The 15,761-nt window shown below is 43.2% G+C and overlaps 1 protein-coding gene across 2 annotated transcripts in view; it reads right to left on the bottom strand.

Annotated features, from left to right (window-relative positions):
• CDC42EP3 (CDC42 effector protein 3) overlaps positions 1-11,490 on the bottom strand; it is a 70,309-nt gene extending 58,819 nt beyond the window's left edge. The window contains exon 1 of one of the 2 annotated variants that reach the window (XR_007774112.1): positions 11,323-11,490. The gene's annotated coding sequence lies outside the window, so the exon portion shown is untranslated. The remainder of the gene's footprint in view (positions 1-11,322) is intronic. The other variant, XM_050951334.1, reaches the window with a different exon arrangement.
• Between the last annotated feature and the right edge of the window lie 4,271 nt (positions 11,491-15,761).

Here is a 15,761-nt window from a genome sequence, read left to right on the forward strand (position 1 = left end):
ATTGCAATGTACTGTATGTCAGTGAAGGTGTATCAAATCCTGCCAACTGGGCAAGGTGCATATAGGAACATAGTATTGCCATAAAACCAGTTCTCTGTCTAGTCCAGTATATTGTCTCTGACAATGGGCTCTTCTATTCACTCTATCTAGCCTCTCTATATCATTCATTTTGTATGCCTTTAAAAAGGAAACCAATATTTGCTATATCTCTTTTAGGTGGGATGACCAGAATTGAACACTGCACTCCAGGTGAGGGAGTATCACTGATTTATACAACATCAATACTAATAGGGTGCATAAGGAATGGAATGTAAAACAAATGTTCAAAATATTATAATGAAGAACCCATGTGTGCATGTTATATCTATACCACAGGTTCCCAAACTTGGTTTGCGGCTTGCGCAGGGTAAGCCCCTGGCGGGCCACGAGACACTTTGTTTACTCGAGTGTCCGCAGGTACAGCCGCTTGCAGCTCCCAGTGGCCGTGGTTCACCATTCTTAGCCAATGGGAGCTGCAGGAAGCGTCAGTACCTGTGGATGCTTGAGTAAACAAAGTGTCTCGCGGCCCGCCAAGGGCTTACCCTGCACAAGCCGCAAACCAAGTTTGGAAACCCCTGATCTACACATACATCACTGAAAGATGTTGCCAAACAGCAGGAAGTGTCTTTGGTCACCACGTATCACGCTCTTTTGAACTGTGGTTATTCTTCCAGGGTCCTATTCCAAAAAGCCATGAGCAAACAGGCAGCCAAGTTAAACTGATCAAAGGCAGTAAACTTCTGCATCAATCCTTTGCAAGCTTGAATATACAAACGCCTCACATGTAGGACAAACAATCACATTATCTTCTCAATGTCACTTGCATTCTGGCCATCCAATTCTCTCATTGTTTAGTAAGCGTCAGGGCCAAGAGAAAACAATCTAAAGGCCAAAAGAGCTGGAAAAAAGAATGAGACAAAAGGTAGGGAATGTCAAAAGGAACTTACATAGTTGAACATATCTATACATATAAAATTGCACCAATAGCTCTTCTTTGATATAGGACATGCACACAAGAGCTGAGATATGCTTATCTTTGTGAAGAAAAGTTAACCAAGGATGGAGACAGAACTAGCTGAGGGTATATTATGCCTTTCTCCCTCACCATTCCCCCCAACTTCCATGACTAGGCACTGCTGTATTTAAAAAACACTAAGAGCAGAATCCGGTGGCATTTTCCCCTTCCTTCTCCCCTCCCCCTCGCCCCGACATATGCAGCGTTTGTTTTCTTAGGCTTTTTGTTTTTTAATCCTTGTGATTACATTAACCAGTATCTTAATTCTCTCAACAAATCCAGCCAGATTTTTATTCACATTTAGAACAATATTATCATGGTTGGTTCATTGCCATCATACAGGTTTTGTAAAATTAAGATTTATACTGGTACAGATATAGTCTGAAACTGAAAAGGGAGATGTCAATAATGCATAGTTGTTATACAAGACAGAAATAGAGTCCTATGGTTGGGAGACATTATATAGAAAAATTCAACAACACTGTAATCCCCAAAAGAGAGTATATCACCCGTACCTGAAAACAAAGATGGTAAACTGATACCAAACACTACTTACCACGGTCAATGAATCATTAGAAGCAGTGGCAATAGGTAGTCTGAGCATGCTGCTGTTACTTAATAACTGGTGTGCCAAATTGAAAACAGAATGTTGGCGTATTTGGAATGTAAAAGGGACTCACATCTCTGTCTAATCTTTGCCTGTGTTCCAGGTTTCGTTTGTCCGCCCCAGAGAATAAATGGAATTAAAGTCATTTTAGGAAACTAAATCAAACCATATTTAGCTGCAGCAGTTAACTTGAGTTAATGGTAGATTTAGAGGGTTTCTCTCAAATATTTTAAGATGTATAAAAAGTATTTAAAGAGATGTTCATATAAACGGATTGATTCTACTCCTGTAGTAGACCTATACACATACTCATATAGATGGAGACAGGAGCAGTGGAAGTTCCCTAAAACTGAGGGTGCTACAGGCGACTGAACAATGACCCCATCCCCTGCGTTGCCCCCCCCACTGCCCTTTCTCTCCGAACCCCCAACCTCACACCACCCCCTCCCCCAAAGCCCAGCCCCTGTGCTGCCTCTTCCCCCAAGACACTGCCCCCACTTGTTCCTCTCTGCCTCCACTCTCCATTGTTCACCCTTACGGCCAGTAAGAAGTGGGAGGGACATGGCCTCCTGCAACCTCCTCCCCCCTGTTCCAACACCCTTGGATGGAGAGAAGAATAATAGTTGTTTTTTGAGCACAGTATGCTTTCTTAACGTTTTGTTGAATATAGTTAGAAAGGTCAGATTTACCAAGAATTAAAAAAAGTCTTTGTAAGATCCAAATAGCTAGCTATGTGACCTCTACAATATTCTTATAATCAAGGATATTTAAAAAGGCATCTATATTTTACTTCATTTAAAATCTCTTTCTTAGTAAGAAAAATTTAATAGTGCTGCCACACAAGTCAAGGATACATCAACATATCCTACTTAGTGAAATATTAACCAAAATTACTCAAGATAGTCAGCTTTGGACTTAACTGCAAAGAGTTACACAGGAATCTCACAAAACTGGGTGACTGGGCAAGAAAATGGCAGATGAAATACAATATTGATAAATGCTAAGTAATGCACACTGGAAAACATAATCGCAACTACACATAAAAAATGATGGGGCCTAAATTAGCTGTTACCACTCAAGAAAGTGATCTTGTGGTCATCATGGATAGTTCTCTGAAAGCATCTGCCCAATGCACAGCAGCAGTCAAAAAAATGAACAAAATGTTAGGAACCACTAGGAAAGAGATAGATAAGACAGAAACTATCACATCACCATATGAATCAATGGTATGCCCACACCTTGAATACCGTGGGCAGTTCTACTCACTCAATCTCAAAAACAAATACAGTAAAATTGGAACAAGTATAAACAAAGGCAATAAAAATGATTAGGGGTATGGAACAGCTTCCATATAAGGAGAGATTAAAAAGACTGGTACTGTTTAGAGTAGAAAAGAAATGACTAAGAGGGATATGATAGACGTCTATAAAATCATGAATGATGTGGATACAGTGTTATTTACTCCTTCACATAACACAAGAACTAGGGGTCATGCAATGAAATCAACAGGCAGCAATTTTAAAACAAACATAAGGAAGTATTTCTAAACACAACACACAGTCAACCTGTGGAACTTGTTTCTAGGGGATACTGTGAAGGCCAAAAGTATAACTTGGTTAAAAAAAGAATTAGATAAGTTCATGGAGGATAGGTCCATCAATGGCTGTTAGGCAAGAAGGTCAGGGATGCCACCCCATGCTTTAGGTGTCCCTAAACCTCTGATTGCCAGAAAATGAGACTGGACGATAGGGGATGGATCATTCGACAACTGCCCTGTTCTGTTCATTCCCTCTGAAGCACCTGACATTGGCTGCTGTCGGAAGACAGGATACTGAGCTAGACTGACCACTGGTCTGACCCATCACGGCTGTTCTTACTATGTTTTTAAAAAGACAAGAATATACATTTGGAAAAACAAACAAAAACAATAACCAAACTAAAATGAAAATATTTATATGCCCTCAGCACCATAGTCCCTGAGCATCTCCCAAATACCAAAGAAACAATCAACTGTCTCTTACCACCTCTTTTGTAGCAGACCCTGTCATGTCAATCAGTCACTTCCTTTCTACATTGAACAAGGAACTTTACTAGAATGGCTCTTCAGTGAAGCACAGGCCGGTGATGGACCGAAGAGCTTAAACCTAAAGTCTTCTCTAGCACCTCTTCCTCTCACAGGTTATTAGAGATCTAAAGCAGTAGTACTCATATCCTCACAGGTGTCTTTGGTTGCCTTCCCAGGTAGATCTGGAGAAAAGCAAGTACTGCTGTCTAGAGAGAGTTAGTTTTACAACTGCCTTGGAAGAATTCTCAGCTGGTGAATCAGGGCCGGATTAAACTTTTGTGGGCCTGGCGCCAAACATATTTGTGGGCCCCCATGGGGGCAATGGAGCATGGCACAGACGGTTCAGTCCCCAAAGCAAGGGGCCAGTCAGGGGCAAGGCATAGCAGGGGTGACCCTGCTCTGCCCAGTGCAAGGGCACTATTTACAAACTGGCAGTTGCCAGATGCACAATGGCCCACCCGGCCCTGTGCTGCCAGCGTGCCCCTTCCCATTCGGGGTGGGCTCATGTTGTGCCACAGAGCCCTGCCCCCCAATTCCCTATGGCCAAAGCCCCCTGGACTCCCTATACCCAGCTCCCCCCCAGACCCTGTCACAAATGTACAGTGCCCTGCACAACACCTCAACTGCCCAGCACCCCACACAGAACTCCCACTCCCTAGTTCCTCAACACACAGATCTTCCCCACCTCCTCACAGCCCAGCACCCTCCCCTAGACCCTCAAAGACCCATTCCCCCATGCCCTGCCTCCTGGCTCACTCACTGGCCCTGCTGGGAGGCGACTGGGATTGCCAGGCTGAGCCACCAGTGTCCTGGCGCGGGGAATCACTCCGGCCCCTTGGAAGTGGCATTATCAGCTAGGCCAGGGCTTGCCCCTGCCCCACCCAGGCTCCCTCAGGACCCACTTGCCTGGAAGGGCCCAGCCAAACCCCCCCCACCCAACCAGCCAAGACTGGCCAAGCTTCTGCATCAGTTCCAGGCGGCTCAGCTCCAGGGAGACCGGTGGAGCCCCATAGGTGGTGGAAAGCAGAGACTGTCTCGAGCCAGAGGTGCACTGGGCTCTGGCCAGGAGGCAGAGAGAGAAGCTGGCAGGTGTGGCCAGGGGGTGGAGAGGAGGCCTCGGCCGGCCGAGAAGAGCTAGTGCTGGGCAGGAGGTGGGGGGGGAGCCAGCAGGCTAGCGGCGTCTCAGGGCACAGTGCAAACAGAACATGCCAGGGCCCCTTCTGAACATGTGCCTGACTCCATGACGTCACTGGCGCCATTGTAAACCCAGCACTGCTGGTGATATAGGCAGGGAACCTCCTTTGATCCCCCTTATTGAGTAGTGCAAGAAGGAGGAGAAAAGTCTTATGATGTGGAGAAAGTGGATAAGGAAAAGTTACTTACTTATTCCCATAATACAAGAACTAGGGGTCACCAAATGAAATTAATAGGCAGCAGGTTTAAAACAAATAAAAGGAAGTTCTTCTTTACGCAGTGCACAGTCAACTTGTGGAACTCCTTGCCTGAGGACATTGTGAAGGCTAGGACTATAACAGCGTTTAAAAGAGAACTGGATAAATTCATGGTGGTTAAGTCCTTAAATGGCTATTAGCCACGATGGGTAAGGAATGGTGTCCCTAGCCTCTGTTCACCAGAGGATGGAGATGGATGGCAGGAGAGAGATCACTTGATCATTGTCTGTTAGATTCACTCCCTCTGGGGCACCTGGCATTGGACACTGTTGGTAGACAGATACTGGGCTAGATGGACCTTTGGTCTGACCTGGTACGGCAGTTCTTATGTTCAAAATTCTTCATAATTAAAATTACATATGAAAAAAATCCAAAATTTGAATGTTAAGATTGCAAAGTCAAGTAATGAGAAGTTAGGAAATACCAGGATTAAAGTTTCCTGTGTAACCTTAATTCGGACCCCTTGTGCATACACATTATGACAGTGGTACTCAACACTACATAGGAAGTCTGTGGCAGCTTTAGGAATAGAACCCAGCTCTCCTGACCCAGTACCTTAAAATAAGAAAATAATCTCTCTTTTTGAAACCTCTGGCCTCATTCATTGTGCACCAAATGAGGTGAAGTCCTGTGGTGAAAAGTAGCATGAGATTATGTTATGACTGATGGGTTCACAGCAAGTATGCACAAAGGAATCAAATTAAGGTAACACAAACAACCTTAATTCTGGCATTTCCTAACTTTTGCAACCTTAACATTCTTTTAATCTAATTTTGGTATTTAAACTTCCCAGATTTTTTTAAAAGCCAACAAGCAATTCACATGGAACAATATTAACATTCTTTAGTCAGATTGTTTTAAATTGTTTGTTACTGTTAACATTTCACACCAATGTCTAATTAACCTTTAGGAAAAAGAATGTCGTGATTAAAGATTCGATGCCTCAGTTCTGCCATTAAGATGTAAGAGCTCATAATACGCATGCTCTGTTTTGCTGGAAGATTTCTCTTGGATGTCAATGAAGATCAGACTTGATATTTCAAACATTTCTCAGATAAAAACAAACAAAAAAAAAAAAAGGTCCAACAACTCCTGCCTTTTAGGCCTTCTTTATAAACCATAAAAAGCACAAATTGAGTGAACAAACCCAGTTTAAAAAAAGTGCTTTGCATGTTACCTTTAAAATATTTTTATTGCCATAAAAGTACATCTGGACAGCTTCTGTGAAGCTTGGGTGAGTCAAACTCAGTCTGGATGACTTCAGCTTGTAATCAGCAATTTTATCTCTACAGAAGGTCAGTCATTATTTGCAACGGCATAGAATCACAGAAAAGATCACTTGTATCACCCACTCTAACCCGTAGCAAGATAACTGCCTGCATCACTTCATCTAATGTCTTATCTAAACTTTTTCTGCAAAGAGAATGCCTTCACTACCTCCTCTGATAGCAATCTAGGTAGTTAAATAGAATGTCTGAACTCTTCCAATTAAATATAAGCATGCAACATTAAGAGTGTATAGTTAAGCATCTACATTTCATTCAATGTAAAAATTAAGGTTGAACACACACCCGTAACTCTAGCCCACTGCATGCATGGTCATTCTATCTTTAAAGTTATGAGGCTGCATAATATTTCTGAACAATACATTATAGCAGCTTTTTCTACAACCTTAGGCAAAGATGTAGCATATACCTTCAATAACATGATCACTGTATACATGCAAGAAGGTAAAATTTAGGTTGAGCATTCAACCATAACTTTGCATTTCTGGACTTTTGGGTGCTTGAATGTGCAGTCCTAGCAAATGTAGGTTTTTGCATATCATTTCTGAGACTTTTAAGAAAAAAGTTCCGACTCACCAACACCATCAAAGGTTGTCTATAAAAGTCATTAGTAATTTGTGGACTCAAATAGCATTAGTGTAAAAATGAATGCTCAGCTTGCAATACCTGGGCATTTGTTCCATGGCAGCATAAGTTCCTCTTATCACCCTGGCAAGCTCTCTAGCTCCCTGTTATTTTTGTATACTAACTCAATCTGTATTGTTTTGCAAACCTCAGAGACTTGAGTTATTTCCAAAACCACAAAAATATCACTATTGTTTGCCTAATCCAAGATTGCTTCTGTTATACCTGATTCCTGTAAGAGTCCCATGTTGGATTAATAGCTTGATACCAGTTTAATGAGCTTAATACTATTTTAAATTCAATGCAAGATTTTGGAAGTAATGATTACCTCAAGCAGGGCATCCAAAAATACAATTAATACTATATTAAATAAAGGAGTAGGTCCATTGCAAAGCATACTGAAATGGATTCACATTTTGGGGTATATCTCCACTAAAGAGTTGGCACATGGGTTAGCCTAGCCTGGTGTGAGCATTCCCACTGCAAAGGCCCATTTGTGTTATTGTGTCCTCCCTCATGCTGTCTTTGTTGCAGAGCAAACTTGGCGTCTTATTTGAGTGTTGCCCCAATCGCTCTTCCATCCACACAAAAACCCCTTTCACCTGTGTTTTGCAGTGCTTAAATTCTGGCTTAGCTGGAAAAGTGGGTTAGACCTAAAGGGCTGCTTTCACTTGGGCTGGTAACTCATCCACTTTTCAGTAAGGATGAAGGAAAAGTCACTTGAGGGCTGATAGTTCTCCTCTGCATGTCCCTGCCCTCCTGTACCCAGAAGCAAAGACAAGTTCTTCCACAATCCACTGGGAAAGAATCAAAGTGGCACCATTTACTGGAGCATATGCCCCATAAGTCCTAGCGACACGCGCGAGTGGTGCACCAGTGAGGACGCAGTAAGTTTGTGGTGGGTTTTGCAGCGTGACTGTTCACACCTGGGCTATGCTAAGCAGGATGACAATACCCAGAGTTAACTCTGCAGTGAAGATGTGCCCTTGTAAGTCCACTCTAAAGGAGGTAGAGTGACTCCATTCAGGATAACCTGGGGAACCTCCAGAATAGGACACTGGCTGTTTCAAGTGCAATGTAAGGGGAAAAAAATCTTGCTGCATTTTTTCACTACTTTACGTTTGCATCACTCACTGTGAAATTAGATCAAATCCTGCAGTAGCACAAACACTGTGCTTCTGCTGTGTAGTGGAGTCAGGATATGAAAAGGCAACAGAGTGGACTCTACTGTCCCAGTGCAGCAGCAGTTCTACTCATGGCAGAATGGGAGTGCGGTGGACACATGGACTGTGAGTCTATGAATTCTCTTGATCCTTTGGAATACAATCTCATTGAAAAGGAGAAATAAAAGGAGAACTAGAGCGAGCCAGGAAGGTGCTCTGAACTCGGTAACAAGACATGAGGAGAAACTCTCCTTTTAACACCCTGTACAAAACCCCTACTCAAGACTTGGGCTGGGGACCAGGATTTCACCCATAAGGAAGACATTTTATTTGAAAGAGATTATTAGGTATGTTGCTCTGGTTTACAGAGAAAAACAGAGAACAGTTTTGTTTTGCCAAACCTATGGTGTTACTTGGTCACAGCAGAGCTGATACAAGTGGTTTGGAAGAGTTTTAAACAGTTCTTTGGAGCTAGACTGCAGCATTTAGCCACATCACTTGAAGGCCTAGTGCAGAGCCACACTGCCCCAGGAAAAGCTTGGGCTGAAACTGCACTTTAAAAGATAATTCTCCTCTCTTCCTCCCCCAGGCTGCAAACTCCAGACCCTTCTCCTCCCGGTGCATTTGGCCAGCTTTGAAGAATGGTATGGGGGGCGGGGCCATGGCTATGTTTCCCCTCACTTTTGGGGGTGATGTGTACTTTTGACTGAGTTCACGAGAGTGAGGATGGTACTTTTCCTTGATCTGTGCAGAGGATGGACCCAGTGAAGCCTCCTCTCCCTACACTGCTCACCTATACTAGGGGCAGGGAAAATCTGGCTCTTTACTATTTTTCTGCGGAGACAAACAAAAACCTGTTGAAGAACAATGTATTCCAGCATATTCCAATGCAGAAACAAATGCTCAAATCAAAGAATATTTTGGCTGTATATATCTACTTCATTCACTTTTCAGAATACCAGTGCTGTAATGCTACTTGTAACATGCTGCTGTGAGAATATAAATCTAAATGTGAACCCAGTAAAAAAATAGGCCCTTCACAATACCCTTTAAAAATTAAATCCTTGCAACATAGTAATCACTTGACTGCATACATGTTTATATTTCTGCAGTCACCCAGGTGACATATTGGGTTCTAACATTGTGTTTTCCTGTGAAGAATACACAAAATCCTGCTCTTTGAGATTCACTGAGCACCACAACTCCTTTATTAGTACCATGTTTCTAAAAATCCTAAGTGAAGCACATTCATTTTATAAGAATGGTCTCATTAAGATTTCAAATGGAAAATGGGTTTTAGGAATCACCCATTTTAGGTTTTCAATTGTTTTTAAATTCATGCTTTTAATTGTTTATTCAAACATACTGTCCCCTACATACCTCTATCCACATTTAGCAAGGAATAATGACCCACTTAAATGATTGGTGACAATGGAGCACTTTCCCAAATGCTTTCAAAGAAAAATAAAAGCTCATGCTCATTTTATAAATATTAGGATTCTAGTTTTAAAGCACAACTACAATCTACAGCAGGGGATCTCAGACTTTTGTACTGGTGACCCCTTTCACACAGCAAGCCTCTGAGTTAAATATATAAACATGTGTTTATATATTTAACTCCATTATAAATGCTGGAGACAAAGCGGGCTTTGAGGTGGAGGCTGACAGCTCGTGAACCCTCATGTAATAACCTTGCGACCGCCTGTGGGGTCCTGACCCCCAGTTTGAGAACCCCTGATCTACAGTGATGGACTCTTCCACTAACTGCTTTCTAGATTTGGGACTTTATTTTCAAGTGACTTTTTTTCCAAAAAATCTTACCTCGGCTTTACTTTCAGATAGTATCTCAATAAAACCCCTTTGGTGAGTTCCTTACAATCTCTGTCAGATAACCAGTATTACACTGTACTATGGGCTCTCTTTTCAGCAGAGTACTCTGCTTTGATGCATTCAAGTCACAGCTACATAGCTATTCAGAAATGCAGCATTCAAGTAGATATTTATTTTTAAACCGACCTATCCAGAACTACACTGCAAAAATGACATCCTGCCAAAAAGAAAAAATCCCACCACCACTCTATTTTTATTCAAATATGTGACTCTGAAATAGGAAATGAAACTAGGTATCACCTTTAGTACTAAACTGCATCAATTATATTTGTCGGTCTGGATGCTAATTTTTTAAGTCACTGAAATTGACAGGTTTTTTAAAAAAATTCACTCAGACAGTAGCCAAGCTGTTTCAGTACAACTGTCTTAAGTTGCCAAGTGTTATGGCAAAACACACTGCATCTTGACTTCTGTAATCGGCTCTTGAGAGAGCAGAGTAAAAAATCTGTGATGCTTATGGCAGCTCCACGCCCAGAATTTTGCCCAATCTGTGCACACAGAAGCCCAGAATAGAAAAGCCACGCTGTGCTGGGTAGATCCCAAAGCAGAATTTTGCTAGTTGTTCCCTGTGGAGAACAAAGTATCAGCCAAGATACACGGGGGGCGGGGGGGGGAAACCAGAATTGTGCCCCTTTCATGCACATGCTGCAGAATACTGGAGCAGAGATGTGCAAGGTGGGTGTTTGTTGGAGCAAAACTGGATCTGTTTCATGGGGAGAATCTGAGCCCTGACGGATTGGGTGGCTCTGGGAGGGAGCAGAATCGTATCTGTTTTGCACGGAGGAAGGAGAACAGAATCACTAGTCGCACTGCACTGGGCAGCCCTGAGCGCAGAGCTGGCTCGCCCTGCACTCCCCTACCAGATCACTGGAGTCCTGCTGCATGGGGCGGATCCGGGCACAGGGTTGTGCTCGCTGAACATGCCCAGGGGAAGCCGGATACCGGAGGGGCGATGCCCCGGGCAGCTCAGAGCAGAACTGTGCCCCGCTCGCGCCTTGGGGGTGCTGCTCCCCGGGGGTTAGGCTTTACAAACCCGCCCTTCCGCCACTTGCAGCCCAACACAGGAAACCTCCACATAATACAAGGGAAAGACAACACCCGCTGCCTGCAAATCACCTGCCTGCCAGGCCAGGCGGCTCAGGCAGGGGCTGGGGCCGCAGATCTTTGTACGCAGCAACTTACAGGCTTCCCGGGGCGTCTGCTCCTTCCCCCGGCTGCGCGGCTCGCTGGCTGCTCCTCCTGCAAGCAAGGCCGCCTGTGAGGAGTTGGCTCTGTCTGGGCTGGCAGCCGCAGCAGCCTCGAGGAGGGGGAGGGGGAGCAGCAGCTGGTTGGGGCGCAGAGACTCCTCTCCCGTGACTCAGAGGCAACAGCAGCACCTGTGACCGCCTGTCACCCGGCAGCTCCCTCCCCTGCGCGCCCTCCCCCTCCTCTGGGCTGGTGCATTGGATGGGAAACGCCTTACTCCTTGCTCGTCCCCAGAGGTTGCAGGCGAGAAAGTAGCAGCAGCGTCCACAGGCTGTTGCAAGCCTGATGTCTGCAGCAGGTCCTGCGTGTGGCCAGCGCTTCCCTCGGGAGCCCGGGTGTCTGCTCACACCGGCACAGCTCAGGGCTAAGCCCACGTGCTTGCAGAGGGCTGGACTGGGCGCTCGGCAGTTCTCTGGAGTGAGGCACACTGCAGCTGAACTGAAAACCTTGCAGAGACCAGGGCTGGCTGGAATACACTCAAGACACTTGATTTTTAAATCTATATATCTTGATGGTTAGTGCCTCCATAATGCTGTGCGCAGACTAACTGCTCCCTGGTTAAAGCTGCGTCTGCACTAATGCCAGGCATTTAAAAAAAAAAAAAAATCAGATGAGCGCTCTCCCCCTCAAAAATCATGATTGGCTGGGGAAAATTAGTTTGAAAGCACATTTGGGGTTCTTTCCATTTGCCTCTCATTTTTTGATCCTTTACAGTTCTCTCTGCAACTCGGAGGGTTGGGGGGACTTTTTGTCTTCAAAGGGAGGCAAGATTTTGCAGGGAATGCCGTGATTCCAGGAGCCAGGATTTTAAGAGAAAACTCCCAAACATGGCAAGAATTGGCAACGGAGCTCAGGCTTTTGCAATGCCCAAAGTTATAAACACATGCTATACAGAGACACTTCTCTGTCAGGAGTTCTCACAACCAAGATCATTTTGAACACCAGATTTAAAATTTAACTGTCCATCTATTTTATGAAAGCAAAAATGCTTTAAGCTCAGTGTTAAAGAACTAATAAAATAGTTGTTGGCAGTCCAGCAGATTATGGGATAGGAAGCCCATAAATACTAAACTGATGTTAATATTTTTACAAGTGCCAGAGTTAATCCTGATAGAGACCCCAGCATTGTTTGGCTTCTCCAATGATATCCTCCCAGAAGTTATTGTTGGCAGCTACCTGAACTTAACAGAACTCTTCTGACAGTTTTACTAAAGGTTCATTTTTCAAAATGTTACATTTGGCACAGACACGCAAGCACTGCATGTGAATTGATTGAAAATATTAAATATGTTACAGACCTTACAAAAAGATATTTTTATAAATATTTACACAGTTTTTATTATGCATGGTATTTTTATAAGTATAAATGCTAGATATATTCCCAGTACCTATACTTCTCCCCTCTATTGTCAGTGGCTGTTAAGCACTTTACTTCAGGGCAATTGGGAGTAATTCCTTTTACAATTTATATAAATATAATGTCACAGGACTGAGAAACCATTTTCACTCTGTGGCCCTGATTTTGGAATGTTCAACATGCAGGTGGACTGTTGCACCCTCACAGAGGCCCTACGAGGGCTATGGATGAGTACAGCCATCCAACCACACATAATGCATAGAATTAAGGCCCTGATCCTGCAATTTTCATAATTCCCCTCAAAAAACCCTACCACCTTTCAAATGAAGTCTCACACACTGAGTGCTGAAGTTAATTTTTTTTGGTAAACTTTATAAAACCCCCTTCAGCAAGTACCCTAGGAGGGGAAAGCAGGTTTCACTTGTTAAAGGAAAATGGCAGTGACTGATTCTCATCGATTGAAGAAGTAAACACTAATCTTCAGTATATAACTGAATTTCCACACTTTTCTTTTAAAATACATTCTTGTCACACTTATGTTACTCTGAATTGTTCTGGTGTCTGAGTTATCACCGTCTTAATGGCCTGCTGTAGTGATTTGCTCTTAACTCAGTCCCATTTAAACCAGAGGGAATCTGTAAGATGCCTTGAACGGCATCAAGTGCTGTATTGACGTTATGGGAATCAACCCATACTCTTTGACTCCAGCCCACAGAGAGATAGGGCAGAATACAACTCTATTATTTGTTACAAAGTGCTTCTTCGGAGATGAATACATGGGAGGCTGGAGGCTTTCATGTTTGTTTTATAATAAGTGGAGTTATTTTGTTATAAAAAAGTTTGTGTATAATAGCATTCATGATAGGAAATACTATTGGTGAGTTCAAGGGCTTTCCAATCCACTTACTGTTTTCATTTGTGTATAATTTTTTTTTTTAAATGTTTAGACAAACACACTCCATGTTTGGTTTCACACCCAGGAGGTGAATTTGCTTCCTCAGTTGGACTGCTGACAGTCTGGAGTTTTGTGCAGGAAGTTATTTCCCTTGCTACTCTTTGTGTGGTGGGGCCTCCCAGCTACAATGAGAGTATCAACTCAGCAGCTGGAACTATAGCGTGGTCCCACTGCTGCTGGAGAATTGGAATGGCTCTATGCCCTGGCAGCCCTTAGTAGTAGTGGCATGACCAGACCATTCAGTATTTCAGTGATTCTTAGTTGCTCCAACAGCCTACATAAATTGAGAGCAGCTTCTGGGCTGCTTGCAACTTAAGCAGGGGGCCAGGTATAGACTGTGGGTACCACAAAGTTGTCTTAAAGTGGTCTTTGTCACATCATCTCCATTCACACCCTGAGAACAATTTGGGAAGAATAGTGAATAGGACCCACTGTCTGAAAAACACAAGTATCTCCTGTGCAGCAAATTGAAACTTTCAGGCCCCAAGTAATGCTACTTACATACATACATATATTTCTTAGCTCAATATTACCCCAACTGTTATGGGATACAGGAGTTGCCAGTTAGGTTTCTTGGTGGAATGGATTTCCACCTCACCCCAAAAGGGAAAAAAAGAATCCTTTACTAAATGCTTACTTCTGTGAGTCCCTTCCTAACTTCTGCAATGTTCACATCAGACTTTGTGATTGTTATTTGTTGGCCAGACTGCACTTATGCATTATCTGTTTTTAAGCTGACTATTGTTGAGACTGTGCTTTCATTCCAAAGACTCTGTTATAAGCCACTTAAAGGTATCTTTGGGATTCAAGTTTGTCATGCTACTTGTTGGTTCACAGGTGAAATCTGTCAGCAGTAGTTTGAAGAAAATCCAGCCAACCATTTTTGAGGACTGGATAGTCAAATAGACACAGGTGCATTTGACTGCCAATATTTAACAAGGGCTCCTGCAAAAATTTGTTTCAGTCATGGGACACATCCCAGCCCCTTTGAATGCCTTCATTGGCTTCTTGTCTCTTTGATCATTAGATTCAAGAGCCTCACTTTCCAGGATCTGCACAAGCTCGCTCTCACCTATATTGCTGACTTAGTGTTATTGTGCTCCTGTGATATACCACATTTGTCCAAAGTCCTCTTCTGTTACTGCTCCCTTTCTCTTCTCCATCTCTCAGCTATACAGTCCTTCATATTGTCCCCTAAGTTTGGATCATTCTCTCACCGCTTGTCCATGAAGTAACTCTCTCCTTCTTCAAGCCCATTTCTGTTAGGAATCCCATTCATCCTACTTTCCTTATACACTTATCCTTACCATTCCCCAATTCATTTCAGTATCCTCCTGATTTCAGAGTTAGATTGTTAGCTCTTCATGATGGAAGATCCTTTATCTATCCTGTAATGTGCCAGGCACAACTATAAGTAATACTACTTAGATTATATTATGAAGAAAAAGGATTAATAGTGCAAAAAAAGTCCTGCTCAGATGTATACAAGCTTATAGAAAAGCAGTCTAAACATAATACACAATTCAACTTGTTTGTATAGTCTTACTGGAGGAGTAGTTTAATAGAAAATGCATTTTCCTCCTACTGTAAGGTATACATATTAGAGGAAGAATCAAGGTTCCTAGGGAAACCTGAATTCCTAGTTTCTCAATTCTTGTGTAATTAAAATCTCAACATTTAACATGTGTAATAACATACAGCTACTTGTAAATGTATTGCAAAGTAGGAGTGGAAATGCCTGTCCCATTCCCACCAAGGATTTATGCTTTCTCTCTATAATTTAAAGCTTTCATAGGTAGGAACTTGTGCTGGAGTTGAAAGGTTGGTCGTAGGGTATGTCTACATCTACAATTTTGCAGCGCTGGTTGTTACAGCTGTATTAGTACAGCTGTATAGGGCCAGCGCTGCAGAGTGGCCACACTTACAGCAACCAGCGCTGCAAGTGGTGTTAGATGTGGCCACACTGCAGCGCTGTTGGGCGGCTTCAAGGGGGGTTCGGGGAACGCGAGAGCAAACCGCAGGGAAGGAGACCTGCTTGCACAGGGGTTTGGGGAACGCGAGAAC

The sequence above is a fragment of the Gopherus flavomarginatus genome, chromosome 4 (assembly GCF_025201925.1).
Source record: "Gopherus flavomarginatus isolate rGopFla2 chromosome 4, rGopFla2.mat.asm, whole genome shotgun sequence".
NCBI classification, from domain to species: domain Eukaryota; kingdom Metazoa; phylum Chordata; order Testudines; family Testudinidae; genus Gopherus; species Gopherus flavomarginatus.